Source organism: Chroicocephalus ridibundus, chromosome 2 (genome assembly GCF_963924245.1).
Source record: "Chroicocephalus ridibundus chromosome 2, bChrRid1.1, whole genome shotgun sequence".
NCBI classification, from domain to species: domain Eukaryota; kingdom Metazoa; phylum Chordata; class Aves; order Charadriiformes; family Laridae; genus Chroicocephalus; species Chroicocephalus ridibundus.
This window is the reverse complement of record NC_086285.1, coordinates 47941635-47963714: the sequence shown is the minus strand read 5'-3', so window position 1 is coordinate 47963714 and position 22080 is coordinate 47941635. Positions and strand designations below refer to the sequence as shown.

General features: G+C 39.4%; 1 protein-coding gene across 3 annotated transcripts in view; it reads right to left on the bottom strand.

The window, feature by feature from the left end:
• Positions 1-6654, bottom strand: part of DNAJC13 (DnaJ heat shock protein family (Hsp40) member C13) — a 54778-nt gene extending 48124 nt beyond the window's left edge. For all 3 annotated transcript variants that reach the window (XR_010069875.1, XM_063325306.1, XM_063325307.1), the window contains exon 1: positions 6418-6654. The gene's annotated coding sequence lies outside the window, so the exon portion shown is untranslated. The remainder of the gene's footprint in view (positions 1-6417) is intronic.
• Positions 6655-22080: the final 15426 nt, after the last annotated feature.

Sequence of the window (22080 nt, the reverse complement as noted above, 5' to 3'; positions counted from 1 at the left end):
GGAGCTGAACATGAATTAATAGTTTCCCCACTGATTTTGTTATGCCAGTTACTCTTTAACAGTACCAGGGTAGAGTAATTTATGTCCTATTATTTGTAATAATATGGCAAATCACACTACTTTTGCTGCATCTTTGCATGCTCAGATCCAAATATATTTTGTGTCATTGCCAGAAAGCTTAATTCCTGATAATTTTATCACATCAAAACTATTTGAGTACCCTGCATCTGTAACTCCAGCTAAGCCAATTTCCTATTGCCATTAAAAAAAAAAAGAAAAGAAAAAAAAGAAAAACAGCAAGGAGAAATCTGGATAGACAGAACAGTTTATTTTCCAGTCTGAAATGGAATTTGAAGTTGAGAAACTTACTTATTAGCCAAGCATTGTGATTAAAAAGCTGACTAAGTACCCTTTCTGTGCTGTAAAAGTTTAAGCAATCCCACTGCTAACATCCTGACATGTTATTTCACACGTGAATACCTATTACCTAAACACATGCAGGAATTTAGCGAAACTTGTCCACAACTGCTTGACTGCATCATTGCTTTAGGAGCTGCTACATTCTAAGGAACACTTCTCAACAGTAAAAACTATCTTGCACAATTGAAACTGATGCACATTGAGTACTTCGGAAATTAACTTCCCTTTTACTTCACCTTGCTGTTATTACATATACAAGGCACTTAAGTGGAGGTACCCTGATTAAGTCACAAGAGTGAAATTGTTACTCTCAGTTTACTGCTACAGCATTAGCTGCAAGAGTGAAGTCGTCACTCTCAGCATTAGTTGTCACTACAGCGTTAGTTTTATTTTCAAATGTGTCAAAACGGGCTTCCCTGCTCTTGATGACAGACTGGTTCTCAGATTCACACCATTAATGCGGTGGCATCCCCAAAACATTACACGCTTAAAAAGCTAGTCTGCAAGAATTCATATTCATAGCTTGCATGAAGCAATGCTAAAGTAATCCAATCCCAGTCAGTACCCTACTAAAAGCCAGACCACAACCCCAGCCATCTTTTTACACTCAGCTAACTGTACTTGATTTGGCAAAGGAAGATTTCTCATTTTGACATGGATGACTTGTAACATTAGCTCATTGCTAATTTCTACCCTCTACAACTTCAGGCTATTTTCTTTCTGAGCAAAGACTGTAGCAGTTATGTAGTCATGAAGAATGGATAGCCTGACTGAAATGAACTTGAGAATTCCTTCCCTCAGGTGAGAACCAACACAATCATCACTACCTACTGAAGAGAACTTGTGGTACTCCCTCTGGAAAAAGAGAAAAGCAGTATTTACATATTTCAATGACTCGATCTTTGAGTCAAATTTTCAGAGTTAAAAGCCCATTGACTTGTGGCAAGTTAAAGTCTATAATCCAGTTTTTGAAAGCAAAGTTTCATGAGGGGCAAGATATTCAACAGCATTATTCCTGACATTCTCCATTTTGCCCTGTTTAAGAACTACATTGCAGTATTATTGCTGTGGATAAGTATCAAAATAGTACACTCTGTCCAAACTACACAGATCCTACTGTATAGTAGCACACTTTAGATTTAATAATTTTGTGTTTCAAAGTTATCTTTCAGAACAAAGTGCCAGATAGTCAACCTTCATGCCTTCCTTTTTAAGCCATTTTCTTGACATTGACTAGTGTATTAGTGAAAATAAAAGGCTTGTAAGAAGACAAGCTCCACTAAGTATGGGATTATAAGATCTATTTATCTGTAACTCCAGTTTTGACAGCACCAGACTACCCTCACCAGCTCTATTAAGTCTCCCAGACCTGAATGACACCTGGTCTAGAGTATTTAAAGCAAGATGTTATCAAACTTGCAATCATCTAGTCTTAATAATACAGAACTCAGAAATACTCATACAAATACTTATGAGTTACCAGTGGCTTCCATTAATTTTAACACCAGCATCTAACTAGATTTGGGATACGATACATGAAGTATTGTACATGCAGTGGAACTGAAATTCACTAGACTGCTTTTTTGTTTGGATTAAAACTATTAAAAACATTAAGCTTTGATGCGTTACTCACTATGCTTCCGGAAGGTGATTGTAACTCTCTCTCCCACTGAGAAAACTAGCACAGAGAAAATATATGCCAAAATCTAGTAACAATTAATTCTGGTACACATTTTCCTGCAGTTTAACAGAGAACAAGGCTAACAATAGCTTAGTGTTCCGAGCTGCTATGTTGAAATCCAGCAATCATTTTTCAGTTGTCTTTGGTTCCACAGAAAGAGCAAGATGGAAAAAAAAAAAAAGTTCATGTCAAACACAAAGACGTTTTAGAAAAAAAAGAAAGTTATCTTCCTTCACTCATTCTTGCAGAACCTGTATGGAATCATTCTTACTATACTATCTATAGTGTGATACATTATAATTTTAGTACCCAAGATAATATAAACATTGACTTTGCAGAGCACATTAAGTTTTATTATTGATCAAGTTTAGACATATTGCCAATGTCAGCTCTATACATACACATATATATGTGGTGCCTGCATAGTCATATCATATTAATTTCCCAAAACAAGTGAACATTCATACTATTGTCACCTTTACCTCTTCTTCCTGCGTTCAAGATACTTTTAAAAAGTTGACTGACTTGACACAAAAATGGAGTTAAATTCTTTATTTCACTTATAAAAGCATCCAAAACAAAAAGGCCCCAATTTTAGCAATCAGCATACTGGGGTACCCAATAATAGAAAAATCACAACTTCAGAGCTTATTTCAAACATATTGCAGCACAGCCACTCGATATCCCATACTCATGGCTCAAAGTTTTAATACTAGAGAAACACCTAGTTCAGTTTTCTATTTCTACTGGAGCAGAGGCAAAAAGTACTTTGAAAGTAGCAGTTTATAAACATGTTTCATCTGGTTGAGAGAGCATGCATGCTGAATGCAAAGTATAGTCAAATAATCTGAGATTCCTGCAGGCAAAATATTGTCCGTGACCTGCAACTTCTTTTGGGAGCTTAACTAAAGCACTCCCCCAATACCTGGACATTTTAATTAGCTTTTTCACAGGACAGAAGTTCAGCAATACTTTCCTATTTGGTTCTTGTAGTACTGAAAGTAGCAATGAAACAGCTTTTGGGGGAAGACTTGAAACCACATTTGTGTTTGCTGCATGTAGCAGAAATAGCAACCCTTAAAATTAAAGGGCCTGAACTGCTGCCAAGACTCCCCCCACCTCAGAGTTTAAGCTACATGAATAGGTATATTACACAAGCTGTGTTCAACTTGCATACACTTTCCTCTTTTCCAGGATTTCTCATTCTTCAAAGTTACCATTTGGGAAAACAATCTATTTCAGGAAACAGAGACAAGTCAGTCTCAAACTAACACTTGAAGAGTTAGAAGCAAAGGTGTGACCTTGCAGGCATCAAACCAATAGGCATAGCTGTAACTACACATAAGTATCACTCAGTTGAAATAGAGTTTGGACATGGGTTCAAAGTTTAGTGCAGAATTCAGATTGACTTTCTTCCTCATCATATTATTCCTCTGCTATTACAAAGCTGCCATACCTTTCTTAAGCGCAGGTTTACCCTATGCTAAGGTAGCAAACTCTGAAGAACCCCAAACAGGATTATTATTCTATTCCACTGGGGGGAGGAGGAAGAGAAATGCTGATAACAAACTGAGATTTCTCAGGGGGAGGAGGAAGAAGAGTGCTGATAAGAAACTGGGATTTCTTTTTAAAAATTTATTCCAGCAACACTAAAATACAAGGTAAAGTTCCTGAAAAGTCTATATTACACAGGGACAGATACTCACATCAAGCTCAAGTGTGACTTTCCTGAGAGACAGAAGACATACCAAGAGGATAGAAACAGGAACCAATTAGAAAGAAATGAGAGCAAAGCACAGAAAAAAACCCACCCAAATTCTGCTAATCTGTAGTTCTACATACCGGCCTTTTAGTTTAAAGGTTTGGAGCCTGATTTAGTCACCTACTCATCTGTAGCTCTGAAGGCATTATTTACATAAATGAGTTTTTCCGCACTGAAGTGTTTTAGCTGTCTAGGTTTCATCTGCCTCTTTCACTGCTGCGTGCGATAAGTGGTAGAGTTTTGCCCTCAGACAAATTCTTATTAACAAACACTAAACTTTTTCCTCTTCCCTAAACAGTACTCCGCTCTTAAAATACTACAGCCTAATTAGCTGTGGAAACTGAGATTTCTTAATCTGTATCAGAACAAAAGGGTTTACTCACTAATGGGGGGGAAGAAAAAAAAGTGCTCCTTTAAGTCATAGTTTAGCCATCTTGTCAGAGTTCTTCAGAACATTGCTCTATTTTAAGTTTTAGTAGTGAGGTAGGATAATTGTTAAGGTTTTTTTGGCATGAGAATAGTTTTTTTGGAAGCAAATTGAGAGGTTAAAGAGTTGAAGGTTAACACTTCAAGATATGGTTGAATGCCAGCTGAAGAATTATTTTATTAAGTCAGTAAACTTGACTTACTGAGCTTCAAACACAATTTAAAAGTCACCTGCTCAATCTGAAACACAGACTGAAACCAGTCCTGAGCATACTGCTTAAAAATCAGGAAATACAGTGATTCAGTCCCTCAGGACAAATACATGTTTGGAAACTATGAAAAATACCCCATGACACCCAGATGGGTGAGCAATATATATGAAATAAATCTTTTTAGAAATTTATTCCAGCAAGACTAAAATACAAGGTAAAGTTCCCAGAAAGTCTACCGTACACAGGGACAGATACTCAGCTCTGCGTCTCCAAGCACTTAAAAATTAATTGCAAGTGGAAAAAACTGTCAGTAATAATGGAAGAGAGTCAGTAACTTCTGGTTAAATGTTCTGGCACTTGGCTGCCTACAGCAGGCAGGAATTAGACCAAGATGCATATCTATAAACTGAAGCAGACTAGACCCAAGCATGGTTTTTACATCTATAATACTGGTCCTGTTATTTTGAACTAAGCCATGGCAGAATTTGAACAGCATCTCCCTAACTCAAATCAGAGATGAAACCTGAGTCACTAGCAGTCCCTTCAACATTCTTCCTTCTTTTCTGGGTATATTACTACATGCAAGTAGCCTATGTAGACAATTATCAAGAAAAGGCTTAGACTTCAAAGAACTTAGGTTCTAAAACAAGGAATATTTTCTGAAATACAACATTATTTAAACAGTGCTGAGTAATGAGAATCAAAGCAGTTATCCACTTAACTTCATTTTCTCAGACTCACTGCCATAGGTCTTTTTTGTGAAAGAGCACAAGAGAAAAAGGGAAAATACATTTCAGATTACGTTAACTTCAAAAGCAGCCACAGAGCACAAAATAAGTGCATTAATGGGAAGACTCCAACTAAATTTATATGCCTATGCTTCCCCCAAGCAGCATACTCAAACGTTCCCGCAGCTTGAGAGCACTAAACGGAAAACAAACCACCACCACCACCACCCCCCCCAAACTGTAGCACTAAGACATTTTTATGGCCCAGAGCCTGGCCCTCAGTAGACACGGCTGTCAAGGTGCAAGCTCCACACAACCTAACAGGAAAATCTATACCAAAGACTACTGGCAGCTCACTACAAACAGAAAGCCATTTAGTATGCCTACTTGTTTTGACTTTCAGAAATAAAAAAGCAAGTGAAAAGCATCCATTGGATAAATTTAAAAAGCCTTGGAAAAATAAGCACATTAAGGGTTGATTTTCTGAAAGATACATTTAGTTCTGCTCATGCTCTTCAGGCACACTATTACCACTCAAAAAAAGAAATAAAATCTCATCTCTGTGAGAGCAAGTCTCCTCCTCACCTCTCCCACTCTTCATAAATTATTTCCCAAAGCACCTCACGATAGCTATATTTTGATCTGAGGCCAGGAGCGAAGAAACAACATATCTCCTCTTAATGGACACACACGAGTAGGCATCTCAGGAAAGAGGCCAGGTTCTGCCCACGGCTACAAAAGCTGCATCAAGTGCAGGGCACATTCAGCGAAGCGCCCGGGCAGGCTGAGGCTAGAGGAAAGCCCAGCTTCCCCTCTGCTGGGGGGTACAGGAAGAGAAGGGCTGGAGAGGGGCTTGTAAGGAAACAGGTACCGCACCTGGGGCTGAGGGCCGCAGGGGCCGGCCGCTCTCCGCCCCGATGCCCGCCTCTCACCCCTCTACGGATGGGGCAAGAAGGGCGGGGGTGGGACTTAGAGGGGAGCCTTCGGCGGCGGAACCATCTGCCCCCCGGCGGCAAAGAGCACTGCCTCAGCCCTGGCCCCGCTCCCTCACTGCCCCAGCGGCCAGGCGCGCCCCCCACCCACCCACCCACACGGCCTCAGTGCCTAACGGCCCCGCCCGGGGCTGTGGAAGGAGGCGGGGGCCGCCACCTCCTCCTCCTCCTCCTCACCCCCGCCGCTGGGATTTACCTGGCCGGGGAGCCTGCGCTGCCCGGACCTGCCCCCACCAGCACTGCGCTTCCCGCCGCTGCCGGCGATAAAGGCGAAGGGCCGCTGAGCGGATCCCTCGCCCCTCACCCCTCCAGCTGGCCGGGCGGGCGGGCAGCCGCTAACACCACTCCAACTCCCTCAGAGTCTGGCGCTGGAGGCCGCCATCTTAGTTCCAGCAGCAAGACCGCCCTCTCGGCGCAGTCGCCGTCGAGCCCGGGGCCGTCACGGGATGCGGTCAGCTGATATACTCCCCTCCCTCCTTCCTTCCCTCCCGGGGCCGCGCTGGCGGGGCCCGGGGAGCCGCCTCGCTCGCCCTCTTCCCGCCCCTTGCCCCCTGCCCTGCCGGGAACCGGAGCGGAGCGAGGGGGTGAAGGGGAGGGTAGGGTGGCTCCCTGCGCATGCGCAAAGGCGCGGAAGCGGGGTGTGTGCAGTCCCTCGTCCCCTCAGCGGGAGGAGGCGGTGAGGGGAGCGGTTGGGGCTGTGGCGGCGGTGGGACTGGGTGAGGTGAGGCGGGCTGGGGCGGGGGGTAGTTGGGCAGCGCTGTGAGTGGCTCCGCTCGTTTTACTGCTCTTTTCCGTATTTTAAAAGTCTAGTCTGAGACTAGATCAACTATTGTGGGGCTAGTCGGTGGTTTTCTGAGTGGCCAGCTCCTGGAGTCTCGTGTAGCTTTGGGGCTACGGACAGCTGCAGCGCTGCCACTTTTCCCTGCCTTCAGCACCGTGGTACCGTATTTTTGAGGCCTGGTACCGGTTTCATGCTCATCCCAGAAGTATGTAGTGAATCACAGAATGGTTTGGGTTGGAAGGGACCTTAAAGATCATCTAGTTCCAACCCCCCTGCCCTGGGCAGGGACACCTCCCACTAGACCAGGCTGCTCAAAGCCCCATCCAGCCTGGCCTTGAACACCTCCAGGGATGGGGCATCCACAACTTCCCTGGGCAACCTGTTCCAGTGCCTCACCACCCTCACAGGAAAGAATTTCTTCCTAATGTCTAATCTAAATCTACCGTCTTCCAGTTTGAAGCCATTACCCCTCATCCTATCGCTACATGCCTCTGTAAAAAGTCCCTCTCCAGCTTTCTTGTAGCCCTCCTTCAGATACTGGAAGGCCACTATAAGGTCTCCCTGGAGCCTTCTCTTCTCCAGGCTGAACAACCCCAGATCTCTCAGCCTGTCCTCATAGGAGAGGTGCTCCAGCCCTCTGATCATCTTCATGACCCGCTCCAACAGGTTCATGTCCTTGTGCTGAGGACGCCAGAGCTGGACACAGTACTCTAGGTGGGGTCTCACAAGAGTGGAGTAGAGGGGCAGAATCAGCTCCCTTGGCCACCTGGTCATGCTTCTTTTGATGCAGCTGAGGATGCAGTTGGCTTTCTGAGCTGCTAGTGCACATTGTTGGCTCACATTGAGTTTCTCATCCACCAACAACCCCTAGTCCTTCTCCATAGGGCTGTTCTCAATCCATTCTCCACCTGTTAGTAATCTGTAGTCTCCTTTTTGAGAATGGATGTTGTCAAGCCATGAAAGGCACGTTGGAAAATCAAAAAATGAAGTATGCTTTTTAATTATGTGTATTATTTGTTTGATTGTACAAATAATAGTAAATCCCATATTAATGTTGCTGAACCACTGATTTATGTGGTTGGCTAACCACCCTCGAAAGTTGTTAGGGGACTCGTAAGCTCTCCATCAACTTCCCGTACTCTGTACCAGACACAAGATTTCCTGAAGATGTTGTAAACTACAGCAGCATTTTAACAGCTTGCCATGGTTTCCTTAAAATGCCTGAAGATTGACGTAAATATTTTGAAATATGTCTCACATTAGCACACGTGAGCTTGCCTTTCCTTTAAAATAGTGTACTTAAAGTCTGCAAATGACAAGAGAATTGAGGAACAAATTATAACTGGAACTAATTATCTTGGAGAAAAAATAAGATTAAAATCACAGACAGTATATTGCTATTTCTTAATATTCTTTTCATTGTCATATAAACTATCCTTCCTGTCTTGTATTTTACATAAAATATTTAAATACTAATAAGTCTTTCTTTTGATAACTCTAGTCCTCTGAATCCGGGGCACCGTGGTAAAATGGCAGTAATGGGAAAATAACATTACTTTGGGGAAGCTGATAAATTACTTTTGGTCACAGAATTTTGAGGGGGGAAAAAAGTTTTAATGTTTTATTAACATACTAGGAATTGCAGAAATCTAATTTCAGAGGGAGGTGATATGATTCAGTTTCTTTGGCTGAGTGCGTGGAAGAGTCTTTGGTGGGGCTTGGAGGGATTTTTTTCTGTTCTTGTTGATTAGTTGGTTTGGAGGATTTTTTTTGTTCAAGGGGGTTGTATTTTGTCTTAGGACTTTTTTTGTGTTGTTAATATAGGTAGGTAAAACACAGGAAGTGAAGCAACAGCTTGCTAGATGTTTATTACTTGAGACCAAAGATTTACATTTGCATAATGAAATTGGTGTAACAGTATTTTCATACCCAGATTTTAATCAGACAACATAGATTATATTTCAGCATATTTATTCAACTCAGCTAGTATTGCAGTAGTAAACTACATGTTTACATGTTCTATTTTCCTTTATACACTACTACTATTTTTGGACACGCTTTTGTTATAATGCAGAAGAATGATAAAAGGAAAGCGGGATACAGATTAAGAGTGAGAAAATATGAAAGAAAGTGGAATAATCATTTGGAAATTATTATTCAGAGAAAAAGCAAATATGAAAGGTGTGTTTGGCGGTTCAGACAGGAAGTTATGGAAATGATATTGTGCAACATGGCAAAATATCTTTCAGAAATTAAGGCAGATCAAGATTTCATAACTGTTTAATTGTAAAGCATGTGTGAAATTATAATTGTGTGCAGATAATGGCATTCTAGTTTTCTTTGTCATTTTTCTTGTGAGATGATACTACTAGATCTTTTTAGAGATAGGGCCTTGTTTTTCTGTTTACTAATGGTTTGTGGAAAGCCTGGAATACAAAAATTGTATTTTTAACACCATCTTCCAATTTTGAAGTTTATAATTTTATTTTAAAAAGCTATTAAAAAGATAGTGAACAAAATCCTCACTCCATTAATGTCCATGGCAGTTTTATTATTAGCTGTGACCCAGGTCGTGTTTCACCCTTAGTTTTCCCAGTCACTTACAGAGTAAGGAGCCATATTAGAGCCATTCTCATTATTAAAATAAGAATAACAGCACGGTTTTGATGCCTTCCTGAAAGATAAAATGTTAAGTTGCTTCAATCCACTTTGGAGAAGCGAACCCATCTTCATTACTTCTAGATCTTTCATCTGAAGAAGTACTGTAAATGTCAATCTGACCTTGTCAGTTTAAATACTGTCATTTGCAAAAGAGTTCAGACCACCTCCAGGCTAAAGAACAAGGTCTCTCCTTACCATCCAATTATTGAAATCCATAAGGAATGAAGAGTTCCAGTCCACTACTAAATAATTAACACTCCACTGGCTATTTCTGTGATCAGCACCTAATCTGTAAGACTGTGGTTTAGGATGACTGAATGCTTCAAGCACACTACAACACAGATACAGTAGAGAGCGAACAATAGGATTCTCTGCAGCGATAGTAAATACAATGATTGTAAATACAACCTATATTAGCAGAACTCCTATTATTTTAAAAGCAAATATATTGTGGTTTATGGCAATAACAAATAACAAGTTTCTATCCAGCCTGTACGGAGCGAGCAAAGGACAAATAAACTCCCTTTCCCAGTACTGTCTCTAATGATAGGGCAGAATTTTTTGTCAGCTTTCTGGAGAAAGGAGAAATTCCTGCACCCTTCCTCATCTTACAAGAAAATAAGTTCCTAGTAGAATTGGGAATAGTTACATCACTTTCTTCTTCATAACATATTTACAGTGTAGGAGGGTACAGGACCATGCACTCTGAGACCAACTACTGTTTTTCTGCCATAAAGTGATGGGGATCTATCCGGTTTTCTTCAAGACTGTATCTAAGTGGTACACCACAGCTTAGTATAAATTTAGGATAATTAAGAGGGGAATATGCTTAATAGTATTTTTTAGGTCACTAGATAACAAGAACAATAATACTTTTATGCCTAATTGTAGGACTTGACTGATAGAGCATAACAGAAAGATTGTCAAAGGAGGAAGGGGGAGCTAAGTGTACAGTCCCACCTGAAATCAAGATGCGTTTGGAAACCTCTCTCGTGAATCTTGCCACTTTTACTCCTAGTTTGTTGCTGATGACAAAATACAGGTTACACAGAGGGCCTTCTGGGAATCAGACCCATATTACTTGATCAGTCTTTGTTTTACTCTTTGTTATCCCAGCATTAAGACTATGCTGACAATTTGCCAGCAGTTCAAAGCTCACATCAAATTTTTATGTATCTATCTTGACATTTTTTTGTCTAAAAATAAATGCAGATAATATTGGTAATTTATATTCTCTTTAAGATTAATTAAAAGGTAACTTCTAACTTCTGGATGCTCCCTATTAATCATTCTATATTTCCTGATAGACTCGTTAAATGATAACTTGTTTGTTATCTCAGCTAATAGCTTGATAATAACTGCAGCCTAAGCTAATTATCTTCATGATACTGTTACTGAATTTTGTTGAATTATTAATAAGGAGCATCTTCAATACGGTGATTCATGCTAAACTGTGTTCATATTCATACCATTCCTTTTGGCTACAATAAGACCTTCTCTTCTGTTTGGATAATCCTTTCGTTTTGGCATCAACATATATGCAGCAAATACTCCCATATTAACTTTTGATCTCTTCATCTACCCATAGCCCTGTATAACTTGGTCTTTTTGATGCGTCTTTTGAAGATAATCTACAGATTATCATTTAACTCTTTCACCTTCCAATGGATAGGTTTCAATATGAGTTGCAATCCAGTCTTAGTAGTTTATGTGGGTATATCTGACGTAAGTACAATAAATGTAATAGATTTACTTAGTATTTCAGATGTCATTCATAGTACAATGAGTCTTTTCATGGACCTTAATAGCAATGGACAATGGCGTAACAGCTATTAACAGAATTACGTTGTTTAAAAATGTGTAGTTATATTTTTGCAAAGAAAAAAGTAAAAGAGAAATACATTGTTTATTGCAAGTAAAAGATAATAGCAACCCTTTCATAGAGAAAGTCAATAACTACTGTCTCTTTTGACTTCATTTAACCAGGTTACGTACATCTGAAAGAACTCCATTCACACGTGTTCAGTGGAATCCTTCATAAAATATGACAATGAAAATTTCCAAATATTTAGTTCATCCTGAAGACGTTTTGTCTTAGTATTGCAAGCCTGCTTAAGGTAAACAGCTTTTTGAAATATCTGGCTCTTGGGGACCATTTTGTGATAGTAGGTACTGAACATGTCCCAGTCTTTTTTCCTTCTCACTCTTGACACGCAGCCCGTGCAGTGGAATGACCTAAAACACAGAGAGGCATTGAAGAAGGAGTAGACTGTGAGAAAAGAAAAGGGCCTAGGGGAAGAAGAAATTGGAGCACAGGAAAGGGAGACTGGGACTGGAGAGCAGGTGCTACTTGAGGCCATTGTGGTAGGGGTGGGTTTTTCATATGGGAATCATAGGATGTATCCATCCTATGATCTTGGAACAGCTGAGAGGGGAGGAGTGAACAGTTAGCTTCAACAGGCTGGGAAGATAGGGAAGAGCTGTGAGGCTACAATTTTGGAGAATTTGAAAAAGTAGACTATGAACAGAAGAAGCACTTGTGTAGGGAAAAGAGTACTTTTTCTTGAGAAGACTGGTACAGACAACTCACAGAAGAGGGAAAGTAAAAGAAGAGTAAGGAAACACTTAGATCTAGCATAGGCAAACACTGCTAATGATACAAGTAGCTCAGAGGAAAGACTGGGAATGGCTAGGGAAAGAGACAGGGACTGAGCTGGGGAATACTGTGAAGAACAGGAGCTGAGTCAACACTGGATGCTAGGAAGATTCAAGTGTAGAAGCAAGGAGAGGGAGAAAGGGCTAAGCAGAGCAACACACTGAAAGAGACAGGGCAAAAGAAGCAGTACCCACAATAGTCTGCTAAAATAGAACCTGTGGTTTCTCCAGGACGATTCCATCTGAGAAACCTAATGCCCAAATGTATTTAACATCCTCTTTAGTAGACATCAGTCAATGTAATTCTGTTGCTAGTTACTGTTAATTCTCTTGTCAGAAATCTGTGTTGCAGATCTGGATGTGGTATATGATATAATCCCACATAATAATTATGTGGATTTTTAAAACAAACCTAGAGAATTATACATCTACACACGTAAACAGCTATGCAATATTGATACTGTAAAACTGAAAGACTTTAAGACTTAGAAAATTCCAGAAGATTAGGATTGCCTTTGCAAATAGTTGCATGCTTACATACCATTTTTTTTTCCATGGGAACTTTGCCTTATTCACTCCACAAGATGAAAGGGCTCATTGAATCAACATGTATGCGATACTGTGTTCTATCCACATTGCTCAGTTTGCTGGCCCAAGATTTATTTACTGTATGCTATACGAACTCTGTTATTCAAGATCCAGATTTATTAATTTCCATATTGACATTTCTGTGACATTCTTCAGTACACTGTCTGAGTGCTTCAGGAACATGAATTCATTTATTTTCACAACAACCTTCTGCTTCTAATATTTGACTGGTTGTAAGTACATAAATGTTTCTTTTTGTGTACATTCTTGTGTATAATTTCCAAGCATCCTAGCAGAAGCTTTAAAAATCATGTATCTCTTAGCAAAAGCACACTCCTCCTGTAAAAAAGCAAAATTGCTATTTGGTTCTCTTCCTGCCGCTTTTTATGGACAGTAGAACCAAAACAGAAGGTAGTGTACATTGCAGGCTTATTCAATGTATTGATCTGTGTAACACCATGTCAAGTCATGTTTTACATGCCTTGCATATTTGAGAACATGTTCCTACCTTATGAAATTCAAACACTTAAGACTTTGAATTATAAATTTCTTTGTCAATTCACTTGTTAATGGTTGATTCTTGTGGAAAAGGCTAAGTTAAATTTAAATACTAGCTCAGGAATAGGAATGCTACTAATCTGAGAAACTGGAGGTTGACAGAGTACCCAAGATTTATATTCAGCAATGAAGGTAACAAAAAAGCAAAAATCTACTTCCCAAAAAGTGATTTTGAACACTGTTCAAAATTTTGCAGAAGCAGAGTGAATTAGTGGGACAGTAGGAAAATTCAGTCAGAGGGATTTTTTGGTAGAACTACTCAGGTAATCAAAGTGGGATTCCTTGACAGTATCTATAGGTGCAGTGCCTTCCAGGTATTAAAGATCGGTCATCCAAACCAAAAGGACTTCTGAAAACCAAGAGACAGGTTCTCTGCTTAGGCACTGTAGTTTTCATCAGTGAGAGTTATGAGGGAGTCACTTTTGTATGCTTGATTCCACACTGCAGCCTGTACAGTATATGGAGGAAACATTAAGTACTTATCCTCTGATTCCCTAGCCTGGGGACAAAACCCAGAATTAGAAATAAGAGTGAGATTGTAATGCCCAATGGAAATAATTGTGAACAAAGCATCAAACAGGAATTATTAACCTTGCCCACAGTGACTCAGAGAATCAGAAAATTCTTATTACTTTCAAAGAGTAAGAATGTTCTTGAGAATATCTAGCCTTTCCTCCATGAAAAATTGTTCATGAAGCACAGAGAAGAACAGAGGAAATTATTATGACATAACTTGCAGGCCAAGCCATTGAAATTATAGCCTCATGAGAAGGAATGCGAATCAGAAGGCTGCTTTCATTTTTCCTTTTTTTTTTAAAAAACCCAGTAGTATGCTCTTTATCATTTAGAATGACTGGTAGCTGAGCAATGCAGACTAACCATGTAGGAATGATACAGCTGCAAGGTGGTTTTGCAAAAGCAAGAGAACATTTTGTGGCCTAATAATGTTCCCCAACACTAGTCCATCCATGAACAGATCACTACCAATAACAGCAAGAGCAATGAAAAGACTCCTGGCTAAAAAAAAATCTAAAAGTTCCATAATATGTGGGAGTTATATTGGTTTTATAACAATTTTATCTCAAGCATTATCTGTGTACCTGATAGACACCCCCAACAGCAGCTTAATCCTCTATATGCAGGATCCACAAGCAGAACACATTTTCATGGTGGATTTTACCAAAGTATGGTTTAGTTTCATGAAAGTTTGATTAAACAATGGAGTGCAACTATCTGTTTACTGGCAGATAGGCATTCCACCTTAGTCTGCTTTGCTGAGCTGTGTTCAACTTCTCAATATGAGATTTCTTCAGACACCCCTAGCTCCAGCACCATGGCCCAGAAAATGGGATGCACAACACCTGCTGCTCTCCACATTTTGGATGATGCTGCTTAAATCTAGCCCCGCTCTCTACAGAAACTGTTTACAAGTATTTCAAAGGTTCATATAGCTTTGTGTTGATATGGTTTGTAGTATACACATCTTACTAGGCTGCTCTCTCCCCCCATCCCTTTTTTACCACGTAAAATTTAAATTTAACTGTAGTGGCTTTGCTTTCATCTCGCTTCAGTCAGAATGCCTAAGAATCTTTGGCAATGGTATTTTGGACTATATTACCATGTGTAGCTTTAACATCTTGGTGTAACTTCCCACCATGGAGGGTGACATAGAAGGCCCACCCTGTCCCTGCATGGCAGAGCTGGCACGTCATGCTGATGGCACAAGGTACATCTGATTTAATTGCTATTTAAACCTGAAACTCCTGATGGAGCCAGAAGAGACCTTGATCCTGGGAGATGTTTCAAGAGAACTCTGCCTCCTTTTTGATGCAGACAGATCTCAGATCCAAAAGGTCATGCACAATTACCCTAGGGTCCTTGACTCTATATCTTCAGATAACTCCCAGCCTTATGTAGGCTCTCCTCTTCCCTCTGACAACTTTCAGAACTTGGTTTCAGTGAAGTACAAGATTTGTCCTTCAGAAGTACTGGCTAAAATGAGAGCCATGACTTAACATGGAAAAAAAGGCAACATTCATTGTTAGCAATTAAGCATTAGACCAGAAACTGCTAGGAAAAAAAATACCAAGATTGCCTCATCTTAAAGATTTCCAGACTATATTTTTATTCAATGCATGGTTTGGGACCTCTCTAATTAGGACAGAACCTCCCTCTCTGTGATGGTGGAGCATGTAGTGACTGGCGCAGGGAATCAGTTTGTATTGTGATTCTACTGTATATTACAGTCTTTACATGATGGTTGTGATGTGATTTCAGCATAATGCTGTATCACTCTTCTAAATAAAAATCCAGCATAATTTCAAATATCTACAAATAAGTAAATCTGGTATTAAAACATTAAACCCTTCTGTAATCTCAGACCTGTTGGATAGGCCAGAGTCTGTAGGTCAGGACAGGCAGACACCAAGTCTCCTTGGTACTACAGGGACACACGCTCCAGCTGTCCCACTACTCACCAACCTCCTTGTCCCTGCAGCACCAAGGAGGCTTGGAGCAAGCAGGATCCAGACAAACAGAGGTGAGTGGCTGTTGTCCTTCAGGTAGCACATTGAGGAGGCTCTTTGCTGAATCGTGGACCAGATAATTCAGCTTGGCAGGAAAAGGCAGCAAATTAAGAAATGGGACATCTGGGACATTGTCTTTGGCACGTAAATCATTGCTGGTGCTCGTGCAAATGACGACACAGTGGAGCCCGTGGAACAAAATGACGGAGCTGAACCCACGGAGGTGGGGTCACTGATACTGCCTATAGGCATATGTTTTCACCCTTGTTGTGCACAGCCAAGAGGTCCGGTCATTCATACGATGAATGTATTAAGTTCACTGTGCAACACCAGTGATCACTAGTGCTGGTCTGAACCAGAGTGAGGAATATCACCGGGCAACTCATCCCGTCTCATGTTATGAGCTATTTCCAGTGATAATCAGATTACATACACGTAATAGTTTGTCTTTCGGCTGTTACTGGATGACACCTATACTGTAAGAATGCCAGGCACAGTGAGTCATAAAAAGAGCATCAGTCAGCATAATTTTCAGGCTCTTTTTCTATAAGAAGCAGAAGTAGGAGTTTTGAAATTTCTGTTTCCTTTTGGGTTGGTTGATTTTTTTTCTTAGGTCTTTACAGTTTCACCTTCGTTTTCCTCATGCTGCTGCTGGTTTCAATTTTCTTGACTGAACCATTGAGTCACTTACCGGTTCCTCGGTATTGCAGAAATACCAGAATTTCAGCTTTCAAAAGTGTTGCTTCTGATGAAAAAAAAAAGTATTTTGGCTTTGATATCCTTAAAATTGTCTGTATTCAGCTGACTGGGACATTTGGTTGAATTAGTGGAAATAGGAGTATATGAATCTGAGAAAGCACAACAAGCAAAATAGAAATGCACACAGCAAGTTAACACCATTTCTAGCATCCATTTCAGGCAGTGTATTATTCATATTCCCACTCCTTTTGCTTTGCTTTGACACAGATCGTGACTATCAAATGGTATGTAAGGCATATGCTGCTGTTTTTAAGCATAAGCATATGGATACTTATGTAATCTTATTTAGTGCTAGTTTGTAATGATACTATTAATGCTTGGGGTTTTGGCCAAATTTCCCTGAACTTCTGCTGGCCCATTTTTAGTGTAAGGCAGAGAGGCATTTAAGAAACTTGAATATATCCCTATTTACACCTCTTCATTTCTGGAAAATACTAAATTATTGTTGTATTATACTAATCAAAGAGGTTTGGGTTATATTAATTAATTATTTATTTGATAAATTACTTAACAGTGAACTGAAATTAGCTAGTACACTTGTTTAATTGGTTGGCCAGCAAGTACATGCTATCCACTTGAGAGAAGGGTAAACTAAGATGTTTAAAAATGTCCCCTAATTGAGGTGATGTTCTAGCAGCCATGAAAAGGAACATGTTCTCTGTCATACAAGCACAGAATTTGTTTCTGCTCTCGGTCCAAATTCCATTTTGACAATTCATTGTTCATTATTTCTCTTCCATTATTGGAATGTTGAGAATAAAATTCATGAATGTATGAACCAATGTTATGATTTATACATATACATAAACCAATTTTTATGGTTAAAAAGCTCAAGCTTTTTACTGATACTTTTCCCTCACAATCTTCAAAAAAGGCACCGAGCATATTCAAACTGAATTTTTTATGAAGAGGTAATTATTTGCATAACACTAGATATGCTGATTTAATTACTTCTGATGTGACTTTTATGATCTGAAGTGACCTGACCCTTACAGGAAAACTTTTATATGCACAAGTAAGATTGACGTCAAGAAAGGGATAGAATATGCTCTATACAGAAATAGCCTAAAACTGAATTGTTAGCTTGTTGCATTTGAATAAACTAAGCATTTTGGTAGTCATTAAGAGAAACTGAAGTTAGTTATTTATTTGTTTTCCAGTCTTTTCTTATGCAAAAGTGACTAGCAATTGTGTCTTTGAATATAACTTGTTTTTCTTTGTGATCAGTGCTTAGAGATCTGCTGCACTAAGTTTTTTAGGAACACTAACAGAGCTTTTGACAGAAGCACAGAGTGATGACTTTGCACTTGGCAGATAAAAGACAAACTGTTCAGTCCTGGCCCTAAATTTATTTCAGTTCAACCAGTAAACAGTGGTGCGGCGTGGACTTTGCTGATTAAAAGCAAAACTAAAAAACTGAAGCTGGGTTTGGCAATGTTACAACTTGTAACAAGCTCATTACATGGGATTCTGTTTCCTTTTACATTCAGCTCCCGATAGCTATTGGCTTCAGGCATCCCAGCGCAGAATATTGCTGTTTTGTTGTGGCTGCTTTTTTTTTTTCCCTACAAGGAATTTATTTCCTTCTCTCAACTTCCTAGAGAGACTTAATACACCTGCCCAAAATGTAAGATGTTTTCATCTTACTGCTTCTTTGTTTAACTGTTCATACCTTTACCATCTAGGAAAACCTACCTCTGCAAGCCTTTGCTTATGCAAGCACTCTGTGTGAGCAATCAGAGTCAATGGTGTGATGGGTAATCACACAGGTGAGGATTTCCAGCAGATGGCTACAAGTATATAACATATCTTCACATTCTTTTGGCTATTTTTGTCTCATATGTGCTCTTATGTGTCTCTCTCTGTGTGTTGTCTTGAATGTACTTCAAGCACCATTACTCTGTACTACAAAAGGCAACACAAAGTTAGTAATCAGTTTCTGATCATTAATTCAGCTACCTCAAAAAGTGCCTTTTTTACTGTGATCACTACTATTAAAAGCCGTATAAATTTGCAACAGTTAACTTGTTTTCAGTATATCATAATTTTCAGTAGTTACAGTAGTATAATATCTTGAAAGGAAACTTAGAGGTCAGAATTTCCTTGCCATGAGACATTTCTCAAATTACTACAGGTTTATCCATTAATAGCTTAGTTTTTAAAGAATTTTTATGTTCTAGATTTTCCCCAAATTAGAGAACTACAAACTTTAAAGCTTGCTAGGCCAGAAAAATCTATTTATAGAACAAGTATGTCATTCACTGACTTCTGATGGAAAGTTTGCATCTGTGTGTGACAATGGCATTTGACTAAAGATGACAAAATGTTGAAAAATCCCCAGCTGAAATTCACAGTGTCAGATTGAGTAGTCAGATATGATGGGATGGATTTATCATTATAATCAACAAGAAATGAGAAAATACTGGTGGAAAGTCTGTGGTCAGCATGGAGAGTGAACACAAAGCTAAGCCTGTAATCAACAGCTAGACTCTGATCAAAGACACTTCTCCTCATGTTCTTCCATTTATAGATTCTGTTGCATTAGCTGACTACAGGAATTAGGCAGTTTGACTTAAGATAGATTCCTTTCCCTACTATCATCAAAAATTTTGTGCAAGATGAATTTGAAAATTTCAGTTGTTGATTAAAAACGCTCCTAACAATAGCTTTCAGACATGTGAAATTATCGAACACATTAAACAGCTAGCTAAATCTGGTGTTACTGATTTTAAGCAAATGCTTTTGAGCTAGTAGTTAACGTACTTGTCTTACAGTATTACATGCTTTCATAAAAAAAAAATGAAAGGAAGAATGAGCTATGCTGTGCATCTAACTTGTTAGGGAAAGTAACTGAAAAAAGTCACACCACTTCAGCAGACTAGAAGATACCAAAAAAAATAGCACATAGCACCAGGGCGATCCCGATCTGTCAAGCACAATGTAATTATTCCTTCCTTTTATGTAACATAGATTAAGATGGACACAGACTATCAGAAGGTCAGAAAACCGTAATCTTGCTCTGAAGTTTAGCCATTGAATACAGCTAAATATAATAGGAGGTTTTTGTCTTTAAAAAAACCTACTGATTAATCCCTGGTATAGTGCAGTCTTATTTTCTGAGGCAGCAAGATCTGTTCAATCTGACATTAACTTATCTATCAACTTCCTGCATACATGATCTAGAAGAAAATTGTCAACAACCTCTTTCCTACTCCTTTAAAAAAGAACATAGTTCTGTAAGGGCAGAACTGGCCTTTTAACATCCAAGATGAATTTGGCTCCAGATTCTGAAGTATCGAAGTGGGCTAAATCTCTTTTAAAACAAGCTTTCTTATGATTTATGTGAAAAGCTGCAAACACAGCATGTTTGTATAGGCAGTAGGTGGCAGACTGCTCCCAGTAATCAGTAGGAAATGGTGACTCAAGCTTTTCTTAATGCCCACTGGGCTGTAGTTAAAGGTGATATAAAGAGAGATGTACAGGTGGAGAGACTCCTAAGGTTCAAACAGACTACCTGCTTTTATAAAGCATGCCAGGGATACTCTGGTAAGGATTTACTGAGACAGGGGATGTTGCATCTCTGCACCCTGCATTATCAGGTCCTAAAGTAACTGTGGCAGCTTACCCTGCCCTGCAGCAGTTGGGTGACCTTGATCTTGGAGGATTTGCCACTGTTGATGATAAGTTAGTGCTCTCATGGCTTTGCCACCCCTACAGAAGAAGTAATGCTTATGTGCCTATAGTTTACTCACTACTTGGTAATCCTTCTTAACTCCAGATACCTCAAGGATTTTTTTAACCAAAGCAGAGTTTAACATGTGGATTATTACATCTGAAGATATCTATGGGTAAACCAAGGCCTCCACTGCTCTCTACATACATGTGACACAAATGCTGTGTCTAAAGTATTCTCCAAACAGCAGACCATTCCATTGAAATAGCTTCTCTACAGTACCGAAAAAGCTGGGATCCAGTCTTTCGAAAAAGCTTTTTTTCATGCTTGCCCTTCCTTAAATGATGTTAGCCTGCTGCAAATCTTTGCTCTGTTTAGCAGATTTTTTTCAAGCTTAAATTCACCTTGAGGGATTTCCACAATGCCCTGCTGCTAATACTTAATGCACTTAGGGAAATACCTTGTCCTTAAGCTTTTGTCTCATGTTCCATTCCAAGGGAAGCTTGTGGTGCTTCCACAAACTGCCTCTCCCACCACATTTGTTTTTCATACCATTATTTTGCTGACTGCCAAAGGCCCTATCTAGTATATATTGAGACATTTCATTACCTACCTAGGACTAGGCTGTTGTGTCAAAAAGTAGGTGGCTGCCCAAAGACTGCTGAAAATTACACAACCCAATGGCTGGTGAACACTTGGGGGAGCTGCCCATCCACTATGTGAAAAGATTGGATCTGATTTATGGAATGATATGCTTAGCATTCACCAGATGATTATCTAGAACTAGTTTTGTCACCAGACAAGATTTAAAAGCAGAAGATTCTATAAACATAGGTTTTCTGTAATGCAAAAAGCATTATAAAACTACAAAATAAACATTACGGAACTTATATTTTTATTAAGATTATACTATTTTTAAAATTATACTTTCTCAGCTGCTTCTGTGTTTAAGTTGGCTTCTCAGACTGATCCTTTAGGCTTTGTTAATGGTTACTGGGACATCACATGGGTATGCAGCAACTTAGTTCTTTTCTTTTTGCTTTCCTTCTCAGGCTATTTAACATTTCTACTGCATGCTTTGGTTAGACTAAGATTATGCCATTGGTCTTCAAGATGCTTTCACCTGGTTGTATCTTCCTTAAAACATGATGGAATAACTTTACAAATTATACATCATGAAACATATAGATTGTCTGAGTTCCTTTCCATTTGCAGTGTTAGCTTGCTATCAATTTTGCATCAATTGCTTAGCATATAAATGGAAGATTGATTTTAGAATGGGGTGCCCATCTGTGCATAGTTCCCCTCCTTCCTCCCTCATACACACTTATTCAGACTTAGAGGAAAACTTGAGTGACCCTGTCAGAGTAACATTTACTAGGGCTAAATGGACATGTAAGCACGTGGTGGAAAACAAAAACATCTCTAAGAACAGAAAGAATAGCTTCAGGACCATCCCAATAATTTCTTGATGGAAGAACTCGTTTTCAAATGTGTTGGATTTTATTATTAGAAACCTCCCAAAATCATACTATTTATGACCATTCCTATAGTATTTCCAGTTGTCTTAGGATTTCCTTTGAACAGATAAGAGTCTGTAACATCTTCCTGTCTCTTCAGTGCAGTTCTTTTAAACTTTATCATTGCTATTTCAGAATA